The sequence below is a fragment of the Microcebus murinus genome, chromosome 12 (genome assembly GCF_040939455.1).
Source record: "Microcebus murinus isolate Inina chromosome 12, M.murinus_Inina_mat1.0, whole genome shotgun sequence".
Lineage (NCBI taxonomy): Eukaryota > Metazoa > Chordata > Mammalia > Primates > Cheirogaleidae > Microcebus > Microcebus murinus.
This window is the reverse complement of record NC_134115.1, coordinates 73095908-73114266: the sequence shown is the minus strand read 5'-3', so window position 1 is coordinate 73114266 and position 18359 is coordinate 73095908. Positions and strand designations below refer to the sequence as shown.

Here is an 18359-nt window from a genome sequence, read left to right as displayed (position 1 = left end):
GTAAGAGACCAGATGGGGCTGGGCATGGTGGCTCACACCTGTAATCCTAGCAGTCTGGGAGGCTGCGGAGGGAGGATTGCTTGAGCTCAGGAGTTCAAGACCAACTTGAGCAAGAGCGAGACACCATTTCTACTTAAAATAGAAAAAATTGTCTGGAAGGCTGAAGGAAGAGGATCACATGAGCCCAGGAGTTTGAGGTTGCCTTGAGCTAGGCTGACACCACAGCACTCTAGCCCAGGCAATACAGTGAGACTCTGTCTCAACAGAAAAAAAAAAAAAAAAGTCCAGATGTTGCATTTATCAGAAAAAGACTTTAGCCATTATGAACATGTTCATAGAACTAAAAGAAGCTACAATTAAAGAAGTAATTGAAGCTATGATAACAATATCACATCAAAAAGACAATATTAACAAAGAAGTAGAAATTATAAAAGAGCTAAAGGGAAATTATGGAATTGAAAAAGCACAATAACAAAAAATTCACAGGAGGGACTCAATAATAGATTTGAACTGACAGAAGAAAGAATAATAGACTTATAGAGATTAGACAAACCAAGGAACAGAGAGAAAAAAGAATGAAAAAAAAATGAGAATCTTAGAAATGTGAGACACATTATAGGAAAAATGTTGAAAGTTAGAGACAAGGAGGAAATCTTTAGCAAGAAAAAATGACTCTGTGCTTACAAGGGAACCCCAGTAAAATTAATGACTGATTTAGCAGAAACAACAGAGACTGGAAAACAGTGGGATAACATTAAAGTGTCAAAGAAAAAGATTGTCAACAAAGAATCCTATATCCAGCAAAGCTGTAGGTCAAAATGGAGGTGAAATAAAGGCCTTCCCAGAAAAACAAAAACCAAGAGAATTTGACATTGGCAGACCTTTAGAAGATGTACTAAAGGAAGTTCTTCGGGCTAAAGGCAAGTAACCTCACAGCTTTCTTGCACTTAGAAACACTAGACAGCACTGCAGCACTACCCTTGGGGGTCATTGTAAACTCTGAAACACCAACAAAAAGGCAAGAAACATGACACTAAATAGACTACAAGAAAAACACTTATTTACAGTATGAGAGCTGAAAGGAGGGCAGAGTGTCACCTTGTTCAACCTCAGCTGGGAGCATGTATGTTGGGCAATTCAAATATTTTTGCCAGTTTGTGCATGTTGCGAATGATGACCTAAGTGCCCTGAGTATTGATATGGGGGTTACAAACTTTTAGCAAGTAGGCAAATTCACAAATAAGGAATTGTGAATAATGAAGATTGACTATGTTGGGGCCAAGAGAAAGCTTCCCCTTTGCCCTGTGAAATTTTGTTGAAAATCACTAAGAGGCAGATTAATAGGAAAAAGGGCATACAGATTTATTTAATGTGCATGCACAGGAGTCTTGTCTTGAGAGTGAAGACCCAAAGATACAGGAGAAACTCTCCATTTTTTTTTTATTTTTTTTTTGCTTAAATTCAATATAATACGGACAGTTGTGTAGAATATGATTGGACAAAAAAGGTATGATATAATGCTAGTAGACTGAAAGGGGAAACCCGGCAAGGCCTATCTAGATTCTTGGCTGCTCTGAACATGCCTTCCTTCCTTCTGGATATGGGGCACAATTCTCTCTGGAATGGGGATCTTATGACCTGTTTTTTTTGTTGTTGGTGGTGGTTTTTTTGAAACAGAGTCTTGCTTTGTTGCCTAAGCTAGAGTGAGTGCCATGGCATCAGCCTAGCTCACAGCAACCTCAAACTCCTGGGCTCAAGCAATCCTACTGCCTCAGCCTCCCGAGTAGCTGGGACTACAGGCATGTGCCACCGTGCCCGGCTAATTTTTTCTATATATATTAGTTGGTCAATTAATTTCTTTCTATTTATAGTGGATAGTAGAGACGGGGTCTCACTCTTGCTCAGGCTGGTTTTGAACTCCTGACCTCGAGCAATCCGCCCGCCTCGGCCTCCCAGAGTGCTAGGATTACAGGCGTGAGCCACCATGCCCGGCTTTATGACCTTTAGTCAAACAAGGTAGGTAAGATAATTTCTTTATGGCCAGTTTTTACACAGATGGTGAAGAGAAAGTTAGAGTAATATTTTTAGGTTTTATGGCTAGTCTTGGGGAAAATGGGACTAAGGATAGGAGAGCGGGAGAAAATCAGAGAAAAACTTTCACTTCTGAGGCCTTCATTGTGGGGTATTGTTTTCTGAGTCCCAACAACTGTGTATCAGTAGTAACATTAAATATAAATGGATTAAATTATCCAATCAAAAGAAATGGGTTGCCAAGATACCTGTAACTTGATTGAGATTTAAAAAGGAGAAAATGGAAGGAAAAATTTAGACATCCTCTGTTCTAGCTTCCAGGGAGAAGCAGGAGTCTTCTCTGACCTGTCTTCAGAAAATAGGTGGTCATATGCCTGGGCAGCATTCTTATTCTTCTGAGAACCCACTGAAAGGAGACCCAGGGCTTATAGTTCTGATTTGAACTCATTTGCCAACAGAGTCAGAAAAGCATGTGCGGACCAAAGCTGAATTTTTCCATTAATGCCTCTTACTATAGAGCAACCACATGCTTCCTTCAAGAATGATGACATCTATCTAACCAGTAATCATTCAAAAAGAGATTTTCTTTAAATGTTGATAAGGACAGGACTAAACATTGCTGTATTCCACTGCTAGGAGTATAAATGATTTTTTTGGAAAGCATCTTGGTAATATACAGACATCCCTTGGCATCTATGGGAGATTGGATCCAGGACCTGTTGCAGATTCCAAAATCCACAGATGCTCAAGTCCCTTATATAAAATGGTGTAGTATTTGCATGTAACAATACACACAGAAATTTGTATTTGCATAATACAAGTACACATATCATTCTATGTACTTTAAATCATCTCTAGATTACTTATACCCTGATACAATGTAAATGCCATCTAAATAGTTTTTATACTCTATTGTTAGGGAATAATAACAACAGAAAAGTCTACACATGTTCATCCATTTTTTTTCAGAATATTTTTGATCTATAGTTGGTTGAATTCGCAAATGTGGAACCCATAGATACAGAGAGCCAACTGTATATCAAAAGCCAAAAAATATTCATGTGGGGGAGAGGGGAAAACTTCTTTCCTCCAAAAGTTCACTGAAATATCAATTCACAAGACAGATTAATTATATTAGTAAGAGGAAGAGGTTTATTTACTATTTGCATGGGGGAAATCACAGAGTGATTACCTAATATCCCAGTGGGATCCGTATGTATATATATATATATATATATATATATATTTTTTTTTTTTTTTTTTTTTTTTTCCCTTAGAGTCTCATTCTGTTGCCTGGGCTAGAGTGCCATGGCATCAGCCTAGCTCACAGCAACCTTAAACTCCTGGGCTCAAGCAATCCTGCTGCCTCAGCCTCCCAAGTAGCTGGGACTACAGACATGTGCCACCATGCCCGGCTAATTGTTTTTCTATATATTTTTAGTTGCCCAGCTAATTTCTGTCTATTTTTTAGTAGAGATAGGGTCTTGCTCTTGCTGGGGCTGGTCTCGAACTTCTGAGCTCAAGCTATCCTCCTGCCTCAGCCTCCCAGAGTGCCAGGATTACAGATGTGATCCATTGCACACTGCCAAGTATTCACTCTTGATATAATGTCTGGAATTGCAGCAGCCATCTTGAACTTTGAGAATGGCAGAGAAGGAAGATGGAAAGGCCTAGCTCTTGATGACTGCTTGCAAATTGCTGATTTGACCACTCTAGAACAGCCCATCTCTGACCCTTTGCAATGTGAGTAAACAAAATGTCTTATTGTTTGAACCATTTTGAGTTGGGTTTTCCATTATTTACAACTGGAAACATCCTAAATGATTCAAATACACTTTAAAATATGTCAACAATGGCTATTTCTGAGCAAACCCGTGGCTATGAACAGGGCCATCAGATTGGTTTGGTCTTTGCTTTAGTGTCAAATATTTCTGTTGCCCAGAGCTAACTTGCATGTAGATGTTTCTAAAATCAGAAATACTGCTCTTTCTTTGCCTACGCACTCACTTTCCTCACATTACCCTCAGAGATTCTCCCAATGTGAATGCCACCTCCCCACTCACTATTTTATCTGATGGGGGTTTTTTTGTTTGTTTTTGAGAAAGGGTCTCACTCTGTTGTCTAGGATAGAGTGTAGTGGTGTGATCATAGCTCACTGCAACCTCAAAGTCCTGGGCTCAGGAGAGCCTCCTTCCTCAGCCTCCCAAGTAGCTGGGACTACAGGCACACACCATTGTGCCTGGCTAATTTTTCTATTTTTTTTGTAGAGACAGGGTCTTGTTCTTGCTCAGATTGGTCTCCTGACTACAGGTATGAGCCACTGCCCTGGCCTTGTCTGATGGTTTTTATTATGTGGTGATGCCAAGACATTTAGCTTCCCTACCATATCCAATGCTTAGAGGAATTCAGTTGGATGGCTTTTCCACCTCCATTCCTGCCTGAAATAGTGGCTACAAGATCTCCAAATAGAAGCAGTGAATCAGATAGAAATGCTTTTAGCTGCAAGTCACCAACACTCAATAACAGTGGCTTACGCAAGAAGAGGTTTATTTTCACATTAGGTCTCATGGTAGCAAGACCAGAGATGGTACAGCAGCTCCACAGTATTGACAAAGAACTAGCCTCCCATCTCTCCACTTCACCATCCTTAGCATTGGCTTATCCCTTCACAACTGCAAATGGCTGCCCCAGTTTCTGACATGACATGTAAATGCAAGGCAAGAAAGAGAAAGAAGGGATGCTGCCAGCTGTATCCTATCATTTCCACAGGAAAGCATGAGATTCACCTTTATCTCATTGGCTAGAACTATATTATGTGGCTAGCTGCAAAGGAGGCCATGACCATATAGAAATAGCCTGTCCATCAGAAGAGAATCTCCTTTTCTCTTTTATAGGTACAGTTTAAAAGAGAAAAGGAGATTCGCACTGAATATTGGGGTGGCCAGCCAAAAGTGACTGACACAAGGAGTTATAGTCTGATTGAAAAAGGAGACTGGAGTCTCTGTCTTGAAGCTGCTGAAAATATCTACCCTCAGCCTGGACATAGAACCCAAATCACACCTTAATGTATATATTTTTAAATTTGAGATGGGGTCTTGCTATGTTGCCCAGGCTAGTCTTGAACTCTTGGGTTCAAGTGATCCTCCTGTCTCAGCCTCCCGAGTAGCTGGGACTACAGGCACACATGAGTGCATCTGGATAATTTTTCTATTTTTTATAGTTCCTGGCTAATTATTTCTATTTTTAGTAGAGACAGGGTCCCTCTCTTGCTCAGGCTGGAACTCCTGACCTCAAGCGATCTTCCTGCCGTGGCCTCCCAGAGTGCTTGGATTACAGGCATGAGCCACTGCACCTAGCCCACTCTGTTTTTATCTTGGCATCTTTGTTCATGATTTTCGCATTGTCTGGATGCCCTTCCTCTCATTTATGTGGCCTCTGCCTGCCCATTCTATGATACCCAGCTCAGGTTTCTCCTCCTCCAAGAAGCATTCCCGATACCCCACACTGAAGTAGATACACCTCCTCTGTGTGCTCACATAGGTCAGGAGTCGGGAGTTTGAGACCAACCTGTGTAAGAGTGAGACTGTGTTTCTACAAAAAAATAGAAAAATTAGCCAGGCGCAGTGGTGTGTGCCTGTAGTCCCAGATACTTGGGAGGCTGAGGCAGGAGGATCACTTGAGCCCAGGAGTTTGAGGTTGCAGTCAGCTATGATGAGGCCATTGTATTCCAGCCTGGGCAACAGAGCAAGACTCTGTCTCAAAAAAAAAAAAAAGGCCGGGCGCGGTGGCTCAAGCCTGTAATCCTAGCACTCTGGGAGGCCGAGGCGGGCGGATTGCTCGAGGTCGGGAGTTCGAAACCAGCCTGAGCGAGACCCCGTCTCTACTAAAAATAGAAAGAAATTAATTGACCAACTAAAAATATATATAGAAAAAATTAGCCGGGCATGGTGGTGCATGCCTGTAGTCCCAGCTACTCGGGAGGCTGAGGCAGGAGGATCGCTTGAGCCCAGGAGTTTGAGGTTGCTGTGAGCTAGGCTGACGCCACGGCACTCACTCTAGCCAGGGCAACAAAGTGAGACTCTGTCTCAAAAAAAAAAAAAAAAAAAAAGGCAGAGTCATGTGAGCAAAGGGGTAACATTTAAGTTTTGCCAATTTTAGAGGTATGGAGTGTAAAGCCAGGAATGACAAGAGATGACGCCTGAAACATGGGTGGAGCCACTCAGAACAGGCTTTACATGGCGGTTTAAGGAGTCTTGACTTTTTATTTTGCACACAGGGAAGAGCCATGCTTTAACCCATGCTGTCTAATACGGTAGCCACTACCACATGTAGATTACTGAGCACTTAAAATGTAGATGTTCCAAATTAAGATGTGCTGTAGGTGTAAAATAAACACTGGATTTTCAAAGACTTAGTACAGAAGAAGGAATGTAAAATATATCAACAATAACCTTTCCTACTGATTACATGCTGAAATGATAATGCTTTGATATATTGGGTTAAATATAATATATTATTAAAATAATTTCACCTGAGTTTTAAAATATGGCTGTTAGAAAATTTTAAATTATATATGAGAATGATTATGATGTACATTATGGATACCCTAAAAGTCCCGACTTCACCACTACACAATCTATTCATGTAACCAAATTACACTTGTACCCCATAAACTTATACAAATAAAAATAAAAATTAAAATTAAAAATATAAAACTACACGAGGCTCGAATTTGTGGCTTACCTTATATTTCTGTTGGACAGCGCTGCCTTAGACCACTGGATGAAGATAGAGGAGTGTAGTGTTAAGAGCATGATTCCTGAAGCCATATTGCCTGGGTTCAAGTCCTAGCTCCACCACTTAAAAGCTGTGTGATCCTGGGCAAATTTCTTAGTTTCTTGGTGTATCATTAGGTTGCTAGAGCTGCCATAACAACTACCACAGACTGAGTGGCTTGAAACACAGAAATTTGTTGTCTTGCTGCTCTAGAGGCTAAAAGTCCAAGATCAAGGAGTTGGCAGGGTTGATGTCTTCTGAGGCCTCTCTCCTTGGCTTGCACATGGCCATCTTCTTGCTCTGTCCTCACATGATATATGCATCCCTGGTGTCTCTTCCTCTTTTTATAAGTACATTAGTCCTGTTGGATTCAAACCCCATTCTTACAACCTCATTTTACCTCAGTTTCCTCTTTAAAGGCCCTGTCTCCAAATATAGTCACATTGTAGATTGAGGCTTCAACATATGGATTGTGGAGGCACAATTCAGTCTGCAATACTTGGGGCCTTCGTTTCTTTTCTATAAAATGGGGATAATAACAACACCCTTCTTTCTAATACAGTTGTTGTGAGGGATAAATGAGTTACTCTACACAAAGCTCTTGGAATAGTACCCGGCATATAATCAATGTTACCCAAAAGTTACTATTTCTGAACAGTCACCTAACAGTCTGGTTCCTCAAATTACATGCTTGACCTTTCTCTCCCATAAGGAAATAATCAAAAAGCTCTAAATTTTTCTCCGTTGAGTGGGTATTTCCCCTTTCTCTGTCATCCCAGGGATGTAGCCATTGATACAGGGATGGAGCTAGAGAACTCAGTGGGGGGGACGGTAGCCACGTTCCTTTGGGGCTCTTCCCCAACAGAGAATTGTCTCTGCTAGGTCTTTAGAAGATGTCAAGGATGTCTTAAACGAGAGGTCTGGGCCCTAATGTACCATCACCTTAGGCAAGCATCAGTCAGGTCAACAGTGGTTTGGACCAAATGGCCAGACAGTGCATGAAGCTGGAGGGAGCATCGTGATTCACCCTGCTCCCATTTTGTCTCGGGGGCAGTCGCAGAAGGTCTGGGAAGCAAGATGAAATTATAAAAGGGTCGGTGGATAAGGGAAAACCTGCCCATCCATCTCAGAATCAAAGCTTGAGATCTAAAAAGCCTAGAGTGTTGCTCTTCCAAAACTCACTCTCCTCAAGGGGCCAAATACGCCCTCCAACTAAGAACAGGAATTTAAATGAAATGCCAGCCTTTTCCGGTTGTGGAGCCGCGAGGTGGGGATCTTTGGTCCACGCCCGAAGTAGCCATGCCGTGCAAGGGCCCGTTGCAGTCCGTGCAGGTCTTCGGACGCAAGAAAACGGCGTGGCGCACTGCAAACGCGGCAATGGCCTCATCAAGGTGAACGGGCGGCCCCTGGAGATGATGGAGCACCGCACGCTGCAATACAGGCCACTGGAAGCTGTTCTGTTTCTGGGCAAGGAGCGGTTCACTGGTGTGGACATCCGTGTCCGTGTGAAGGGTGTGGTCATGTGGCCCAGATTTATGCTATCCATCAGCCCATCTCCAAAGCCCTGGTGGCCTATTACCAGAAATATGTGGATGAGGCTTCCAAGAAGGAAATCAAAGACATCCTCATCCAGTATGGTCGGACCCTGCTGGTAGCTGACCCCGTCGCTGCAAATCCAAAAAGTTCGAAGGCCCTGGTGCCTGTCCTGGCTACCAGAAATCTTACCGATAAGCTCATCATGAGGATTAGGGTTTACCTGTATAATAAAAAATGGTAGTAGGATTTTAAAAAAATAAATAAATAAATAAATGAAATGCCAGCATAAAGGAGCCGTTGCAGGCAGCTGTTCCTTATCCTTCTACTGGCATCTTTATTCTCAGCACAATTTTTTCCATATAGAGCAGTTTTTCTCAACTCTGTTTTATTTTCCTTTGATAAACATACGAATCTCATGCCTCTCTTTAGGGTCATTAGAAGGTTCAAAATAATGTAAACATCATGGCTAAAAACAAAGCAATGGCAATGTTTGAGAACAAATATATTTTGGTTTTTTTAAAAAAAAATACATATTTTTTAACCTTACTAATATGGTATCAGTGTTATTAGTGAGTATACTGGCTTGTCATAAGCCTTATGTGGTATGGAAGACACAGCATTTTCTAAGTCAAGCCTGCTTGGTTATCATAGCCAAGGGGCCGACAAACTAGCTTAGCAAATGTACATTGACGATACTGACATAATGGCATACGAAGTCATAAAAAGGGAAATATTTTATCCCTGAATTCCCCAATGTGTTTTTCTAAAATGTTTTCATATGCAACTGACTCAAAGTCGTGTCACTTAAACCCTTCCTGAGGATTTTACTGGCAAAGTCTGAATATCAGGAAGAGTTTTTCTCTTGGAGTTTTACAATGAACATTTGGGTCTACCCCTGACACAAGGAAAAATGATAGCTTGCATTTATCCTGCAGCTGGACTAGCTGAGGTTGGAATGTGTTTTTCTTGGGAAGCAATCTCAAAATCTTTGTCCTTTAGAGAATCATCAAGAATGAAAAAATGAAAAGACATTTTTTAATATCTACTGGAAGAATCCAGAAATGGATTTTTGTTATAAATGTTTAAAGGAACAACATGATTGGTATTTGAACCTTCGTATTTCAGATTAAATGTCTTCAGAGCTTTAACTCTATATTCCAAACAAAATAAGCTCAACTGCAAATTAGCCTTTTTTGAAAAGTTTGAGAATGTTAGCCTCATCCCAAAGTAGGGCAATAGTTTCTAAATTTAACTAAGTGAATATTTCTTTGGCCACCCACAAACTTTAGCATGGAACTGAAGGAATTTGAACAAATTTGGCATTGGTATTTAGATATTCACCAAGATAGGCAAATAAATGTGGTGGTTCTGCATGCCCTCTTCATTGCCTTGATGGTCTGATGCAGTCCCTCTGCAACCTACCAGAGACTGTAACACTTACAGCAGCCACATCAATGCTTTGTCCCTGATGGAAAACAGCCTGTTTCATGGCAAGAGCAACGTCATCTGGAAGCTGAACTGCCATGATAACCCATGTTTGACTCCTGCATACCAAGGTGTTCTTGTAGCATAGATAACCTCTCACAAAGAAACAATACCTGTCGCACAGGTAACCCCTCATAAAGATTCTTCCTGAACCTCTCCAGGAGTCATGAGTTTCACAAGGAAGTCTGAGATATGGCCAGCTGCCGATTTCTTTACCCTAAAAGCTTGCTAGGTAAAAGATATTTTCTGGAGGGCAGGTGCGAGAATCTGAGGGGCCCCGGGGCTTCTGTTTGTAAGTCCCTATTTAATGCTTCTTTCTGAGAAACTGGATATGTTAGCCTCTTTCTTCAATCTCTCAGCTCTCTTGGCCTTTGGGGGTAGGTTTGCAATTACCCGTCCATTGCAGAACAGTCCCTTTTTTCTTCTTCCCTCACCACGTTCAGGCTCTTGTCTCCTCCTACCTCAGAGATCACACTCTACCCACTACTCAGACTTTGCCAGTGTAATAGTAATAAGAGACCAATAGCCAAAGGTTGGTTAACAGATACAAAAGTTCAGCTAGATCGGAGGCATGAGTTCTAGTGTTCTATAGCAGTGTAGGGTGACTATAATTAACAATAATTTATTGTATATTTTCAAATAACTAGAAGAGTGGATTTGGATGTCTCCAACACAAAGAAATTATAAATGTTTGAGGTGATGGGTACACTACCCTGATTTGATCATTACACATCGTATATATGTATTGAAATAACACATGGTAGCCCATAAATATGTGTAATTGTTGTGTGTAGATTAAAAATAATAATAAAAAGGCTGGATGCAGTGGCTTATGCCTGCATCCCCAGCACTTTGGGAGGCTGAGGCAGGAGGATCACTTGAGCCCAAAAATTTGCGGTTGCAGTGAGCTCTGATGATGCCACGGCACTCTAGCCTAGGTAACAGAGCAAGAGCCTGTTCCTACCCACCCCCTACCAAAAAATAATGATAAAAGAAAAAAAAAAAGATTAGGCTATGAGGGCTCCTCCCTCAGTAATGGGATTAAGGTCCTTATAAATGAGGTCACCACGAGTTCTGTAGCTTGCTCTTCTATTCTCTCTCTGGTCCATTTACCTTCTGTGCCATGTGAGAATGCAGTAAGATGCCCCCACCAGATGCTGGAGCCTTGATCTTGGACTTCTTAGCTTTCAGAACTGTGAGGAAATCAATTTCTGTTCTTTATAAATGAGCCAAAGCTGTGTGTGGTGGTGCACCCTTGTAGTCCCAGCTACTCGAGAAGCTGAGGCAGGAGGATCACTTGAGCCCAGGAGTTTCAGGCTGCAGTGAGCTATGATCCTGCCTGTGAGTAGCCACTGCACTCCAGCCTGGGCAACATAGCAAGATCCCGTCTCCTAAAAGTAAGTAAATAAATGACCCAGTCCCTGGTATTCTTTTTTTTTTTTTTTTTTTTTTGAGACAGAGTCTTGCTTTGTTGCCCAGGCTAGAGTGAGTGCCGTGGCGTCAGCCTAGCTCACAGCAACCTCAAACTCCTGGGCTCAAGCAATCCTGCTGCCTCAGCCTCCTGAGTAGCTGGGACTACAGGCATGTGCCACCATGCCCAGCTAATTATATATATATATTAGTTGGCCAATTAATTTATTTCTATTTACAGTAGAGACAGGGTCTCGCTCTTGCTCAGGCTGGTTTCGACCAGCCTGCTCCTGACCTTGAGCAATCCGCCCGCCTCGGCCTCCCAGAGTGCTAGGATTACAGGCGTGAGCCACCTCGCCTGGCCAGTCCCTGGTATTCTTTACAGCAGCACAGAACAGACTAAGATAGTGATCTCTCCATTTACCATTCTTTTTTTTTTTTTTTTTTTTTTGAGACAGAGTCTCACTTTGTTGTCCAGGCTAGAGTGAGTGCCGTGGCGTCAGCCTAGCTCACAGCAACCTCAAACTCCTGGGCTCAAGCGATCCTCCTGCCTCAGCCTCCCGAGTAGCTGGGACTACAGGCACGAGCCACCATGCCCGGCTGATTTTTTATATATATATCAGTTGGCCAATTAATTTCTTTCTATTTATAGTAGAGACGGGGTCTCGCTCTTGCTCAGGCTGGTTTTGAACTCCTGACCTTGAGCAATCCGCCCGCCTCGGCCTCCCAGAGAGCTAGGATTACAGGCGTGAGCCACAGCGCCCAGCCTCCATTTACCATTCTTGCCTGCTCCTTCCACCTCCCCTGCTCGGCTGGATTTTCCTACCAGCCTTTTACACATGCATAATCCCCAGTGCTCCTTTGCTTACTTCTCTATTTCTCCTCTTACCCCTTCCAAAGGAAATTATCGAACTTCCAAAGAGAATTATCTTTGTGTCTTTATCTTCCTACCTTCATCAAAGCCCCTCTTTTTTGGCCATGTTGTAGCAACTCAAAATCAGAACTTGCTATAATATAAAATGTCCCCTTAAAACAGAAGACACTTACTTTGCATTTGCAGTAGGAATTGTGGCACATATGGCACCAAATATACAATCCATATAATACTCTTTGGCTGACAAATCTGTGCTGAGCGCCCCCTTGGTCTGGCAGCTTGCTCAGATGCTTTCTCATGCCATATTCTCCACATGCATTTTAGTCTCTGGGTTTTTTTTAGAAAAGAGAGTTTTTTTAAAAAAAAATAAAATCAGGTCAGGCACAGTGGCTTACATCTGTAATCCTAGCCTCCAAGCGGTCAAGGTGGGAGGTTCACTCAAGGCCAGGAGTTCAAGACCAGCCTTAGCAAGAGCAAGACCCTGTCTCTACAAAAATAGAAAAAAATTAGCCAGGTGTGGTGGCACGCACCTGTAGTCCCAGCTATTTGGGAGGCTGAGGCAGGAGAATGATTTGAGCCCAGGAGTTTGAGGTTGCTGTGAGCTATAATGACACTACTATACTCTAGCCCAGACAATAGAGCAAGACTCTGTCTCAAAAAGAATAAAGGATAAAAATAAATAAATAAAAACATTTTTTATGTTTTTCCCATTTTGAGCTTCTGATATGTGTCTTCCCCACCTCCCTAGTTGAGAATCACTGATCTCAAGGTAGTAAATGTTTAGGGAAACAGTATTCCCTCTTTCTCCTCAGTAGACTGTGGATCCAGCCTTTGCACCAGTGGCAATGACATCCCCAGGAAGTACAGATGATTAGAATGCAAACACAGCCTTGCCATTAGGACTTCTCAATGCCAGGTGACCTTTTCTCTCACAGTGGAAATGTCATTGTCATGTTTCCCTTTTAATTTGTGACTAAGAATGAATGTCATCACCCACAATCTCTTTCTCTTCTGATTACCAGCCACTATATAAATAACACAGCAACATGTAATTGAATTTCCAAAGACTTCAGACTTATTTAAAGGGAGGCGAGTCTTTATTTAAGGAATAGTGGAGATAACACCTGGAGAGGTGACGACTTTTGCATGACCAAGGCACTTCCACCACAAGTATCTTCAGAATGAAAAGAATTTGAAGATAACTCCTGGTAAACACAGGAAATTATTGGTCATTCGTTCATTACATAGAACTTTATTTTTTCAGACTCAAAACTGGCACAGAATACACAGAACTTTCATGTGTGCTATGGTCACAAAGTCAGTAACATAAGGCTCCTGTGCCCTAGTTAGTGGGAGAAAGATAACTAAGCAGGCACTTATTACGCATTGTAAGAGAGGAGTTTAGAAAACACTAGAGGAGGCCAGGCATGGTGGCTTACCCCTGTAATCCCAGCATGTTGGAAGGCTGAGGCAGGAATTGCTTTAGTCCAGGAGTTCAAGACAAGCCTGAGCAACATAGTGAGATCCCATCTCTACAAAGGAAAATAGAAAAAGCAGCTGGGTGTCATAGTGCGTGCCTACAAGGCCCAGCTACTTGGGAGGCTGAGGCAGGAGGATCATTCAAGCCCAGGAGTTGGAAGATGCAGTGAGCTACCATGATGCCACTGCATTCTGGCCAGGACCACAGAGACAGACCCTATCTCAAAAACAAAAACAAAATTTAAAAAACACAAAAGGCGCACAAGGGATGGGGAAGAAGCCAGAGTGAAGTCTGGACAGGATCTTGAATGATATCTTAGTCAGAAGAGTCTAGGTGATGCTGTGGTAACAGATAAGTGTGAAAATCCACAGCTTATCATGGAGGAAAGTTCATTTCTTTGGGTTGGGTGACAACCCTCTACCTTGTGGCTGTACCATCTAAAAGACACAGCCTAGCTCACAGCAACATCAAACTCCTGGGCTCAAGTGATCCTTCTACCTCAGCCTCCTGAGTAGCTGGGACTGTAGGCACGTGTCACCACGCCTGGCTAATTTTTTCTATTTTTAGTAGAGATGGAGTCTCACTCTTGCTCAGGCTGGTCTCAAACTCCTGACCTTAAGCAATCCTCCCATCTTGGCCTCCCAGAAATAGGCATGAGCCACCACAATGGTTCTTAAATACCCCAGTTTTTAAATACCATGTCTGAGAAGTGGCATATGTCACCTTTGCTCATGGTCCCCTGGCCAGAATTATATGGCCCTAACCTAATTGCTAGGGAGGCTGGGGGAGGTGGGAGAATAGACCACTCACTCTGAGCAGATGATAAGTTGGAATTCACCTGGAAGAGAAGCGGAGGGAAGAAACACAATACGCCAAGGAAGAAGATTAAGGACTTGGGAGGTTTGAGGGCAGCAGTGAATAGCTGCTAGACAGGAGGCAAGAGAAGGACTGGGCCTCAGAGGGGTGAGGACTGCCAGCGCAATGGCAGACTCAGGAATTAGGACCTCGCCTCCTGGAACTGCGGGACCACTACCACGCAGTGATGTAGCTTTCATCTGGGCCCCTCCCAGTCCCATTCCTGACACGAAGTCCCCATAGACCAGCAAGACACATTTTGAGCCACCCCCCACCTCCAGGCCCTGGTGCTGTCTCTGAGAATTGTCACAGCAGGGTGGTTGCAAGCATGGAGTCTGGGCTTTGGCTGCTCAGGTTTGAATGCTGCTTCTGCTGCTTACCAGTGAGACTTTGGCTAAGTTACTTTCCCTCTCTGTCACTTTGTTTACTCATCTGTAAGATCAGAATAATATTAATAGTAGCTACTATTAGGTGGTTGTACAGATTAAATGAGTTAAAATGAGTAAGGTGCTAAGAAAAGTGCCCAGCATAGAGAAAGTACTATGTAACTTTTAGTGGTTTTCCTTATTTCAGCATTTGCCATCTTCTTTCCTTCAGAGCCTCATTTTCTTTTTTTTTTTTTTTTTTCTTTTTTTTTTTTTTGAGACAGAGTCTCGCTTTGTTGCCCAGGCTAGAGTGAGTGCCGTGGCGTCAGCCTAGCTCACAGCAACCTCAAACTCCTGGGCTCGAGCGATCCTTCTGTCTCAGCCTCCCAAGTAGCTGGGACTACAGGCATGCGCCACCATGCCCGGCTAATTTTTTATATATATATCAGTTGGCCAATTAGTTTCTTTCTATTTATAGTAGAGACGGGGTCTCGCTCTTGCTCAGGCTGGTTTTGAACTCCTGACCTTGAGCAATCCGCCCGCCTCGGCCTCCCAGAGAGCTAGGATTACAGGCGTGAGCCACCGCGCCCGGCCCAGAGCCTCATTTTCTATACAGCCTGTGAGATCAAATGTGCAACTAATGGCAAAACAAAAACTTCATTCTCTGTTAATAAAATTTTAGGCCAGAATCTCAGCAGCTGTGGAGTATGCTTGGAAGACCTTTTGCATCTTCTTGAAACTCTAGCATAGATAAAACTCCTCTTGGCATGATGAATTGAGCTGGAATTAATGTTGTCAGATAAAATAGAGAATGCCCAGTTAAATTTGCGATTCAGATAAACAATAATATTTTAGTATTGGTATATCCCATGGAGTATTTGTTACAAATGGTTATAATATTGTATGGAATATACTGATGCTAAAATATTATTGGTTGCTTATCTGAATTCCAAATTTAAGTGGGCATTCTGGACTTTTGTTTGGTAAAGCTGTCACTAGTTAAGGAAAGGTTTCCAATATTTTAGGAATGGTTGCCACCCTCAGCAGCAGAGATGGGTGGGTGCTGGGCATCAACCTGACATTTCCAGGTGCACAGTTATCAAAGGCACTCAGAGTTCTTTCTGGGGTGTAGGTTCCCAGACAAAGCAGAAACCTGGCAGTGGCCAGAAGGCCACAGGTATTATGGAAATGTGGGGCTGCTGATATGGCCGGGAGAGCTCTCTCTGCACTGACCGTCCCTCAGGAGCCCTTTCCCAAGGCCAGAGCCTTCCATGCACCTGGCCTGGAAGCCCAACTGGGCTTCTAGGGTCACAGCTAGTCCCACCTGGGCAGTTGCAGGAAGAAAGAGGAGTCCTTCTGGGCACTGTGTCTGTCTGAATGTATTGGTGGCCAGCAAATCTGAAGAGGGGCACAAAATGAGGCATGTTCTACTCTGGGACTGTTCTATCTTCACAAACTACCATAAGAGGCACGAGGGACCATCTCCCCAGCGCCAGTATTCAAGTTCAGCACTCAAAGCACCAGAGCATGGCATGGTTAAGAGCACACTCCGCAAATCTGCCCCTACATTTGCAGAGCTTGGGGCAGGAGTAAATGAAACATATTGTGCATTGGAAAATACATCTTCATAAACACAAAACTGAAAAATACGTGAAAAGCTCTGACTATTATATGGCTAAAAGTTGGCAGGCTATTAAAGATGACTGAATTTAATGATTGCACAAGTCTGGGCTTTCTGTTGAGAAGTCAGTGCTGTTTGTATGAGTAATAAAATACATACATGTTTATAAAATATATGTGTATATTCCATGAAATTCATTTTTCTTGTATTCATTTCTGCAGAAAATTTGTTGCTATGTTAAAGATTTTTACATAGTTTGTATTTTATTGGATGTAATCATCTAAAGCAGATGTTGGCAAGCTTTTCTATAAAGGACCAGATAGTAAAAATTTTAGATTTTGTGAGCCATATGGTTTCTGTGAAAGCTACTCAATTCTGTCACTGTAACATGCAAACATTTATAGACAATATGTAAATGAATGAGTCGTGTGGCTACTTTCCAATAAAACTTTATTTACACACACAAAAATCTGGTGGGCCAGATATGGTCTGTAGGATTAAACATAAAATGTGGTTATTTCACAGGGTACAAAATTTGAAAACATTTTATCAAAATATGTAAGTTAAGATAAAATGAAAAAATTAAATTATTTTAATACATTTTCAATAAATTATCTTTTAAAATACTCAAAATCACATAAATTGTGATTAATGAATATAAATCAAATCACAACTTCATTTAAAATCAAAATCATTTAAATAAAGCTGACTTTAATTCTATAAATATTTAAATCTTATTAAGTAATTTTATAAAAACTATTTATAAAACTATTTATATAAACTATTCACAATTCTAGCCTTTAATATTTATTTAGTTGCTAATGTGAAGAACTGGTATGATGCTTCATAAGCATTATATCTAGAGCGACATAGTCACAGTTTAAGAGTAATATGAGGCTGGACATAGTGGCTCCTGCCTGTAATCTGAGCACTTTTGGAGGCCAACGCATGCTCGAGCCCAGGAGTTCTAGACTAGCTTGGGCAACAGAGTGAGTCCCCGTTTCCATAAAAAATAAAAAATTAGCTGAGTGTGGTGGCACATGCCTATAGCCCTAGCTACTTGGGAGGCTGAGGCAGGAGGATTACCTGAGCCCAGGAATTCAAGGCTGCAGTGAGCTATGATCATGCCACCGTAGTCCAGCCTGGGCAACACAGCAAGATCCTGTCTCAAAAACAAGAAAAAAAAAAGAGTAATATGAATTGTTAATGTTGCACAATGTTCCTCAGCTGTTCTGAGCAATTGTTGCAAATACTGTGAAAATTTGTGACTACCTCTGGAGTCATGAATTAGATAGAACATGAAGAAAAACAAGAACATCAGCACTACTAGGAAATAATACTTCATCATGCAACAATGTGTTCCATTCTGTGCTATGTCAGAGGAGGGATTACTTCCACTTAATAAATTAATTAATCTCACTTTTCTCTTTTTAAATGTACTTCACTTCTCCATCCTCCCTATACTTTAAGTATCTATCTCTGATGTTGGCAATGATCCAATGAGAAACTTTTTGGGAGTTTGGAAGCTGTCACCTTTTGTTTCAAAAATGTGGGGCAAGAGATGTGGAGTCAAGATGGGTCAAGATGGAGTTTGTCGTGAGGGTGACAGTTCACAGTTGCAGGTTGTTTATGCCAATACTAATGGGATTCTGAGTGACAGGGCACTCATGTGATTTTTGATAAATTAATTTTTTATGTTCATAATTATTCATTTTCTTCTGTAACATTTTTCTTTACTAAAATGTTTCATAATTCACTTGCATGGCTTTACAATCAGATGATGAACCTAAAAGTGCTATTATGTGCATTAATAAGTTTATTTTAAAAAATATATCTGTAATATACAAGGCCCTCTAAAATGCATAGTTCAGGGTGGGGCTCCTCTTGCCAGATTTTAAGAGCATCCTGGCTTGGAGACCTTTCCTG

General features: G+C 41.9%; 1 pseudogene; it reads left to right on the top strand.

Moving 5' to 3' along the window:
• The first annotated feature begins 5238 nt into the window (after window positions 1–5238).
• On the top strand, window positions 5239–9958 carry LOC105873745 (small ribosomal subunit protein uS9-like; annotated as a pseudogene).
• The last annotated feature ends 8401 nt before the right edge of the window (window positions 9959–18359 follow it).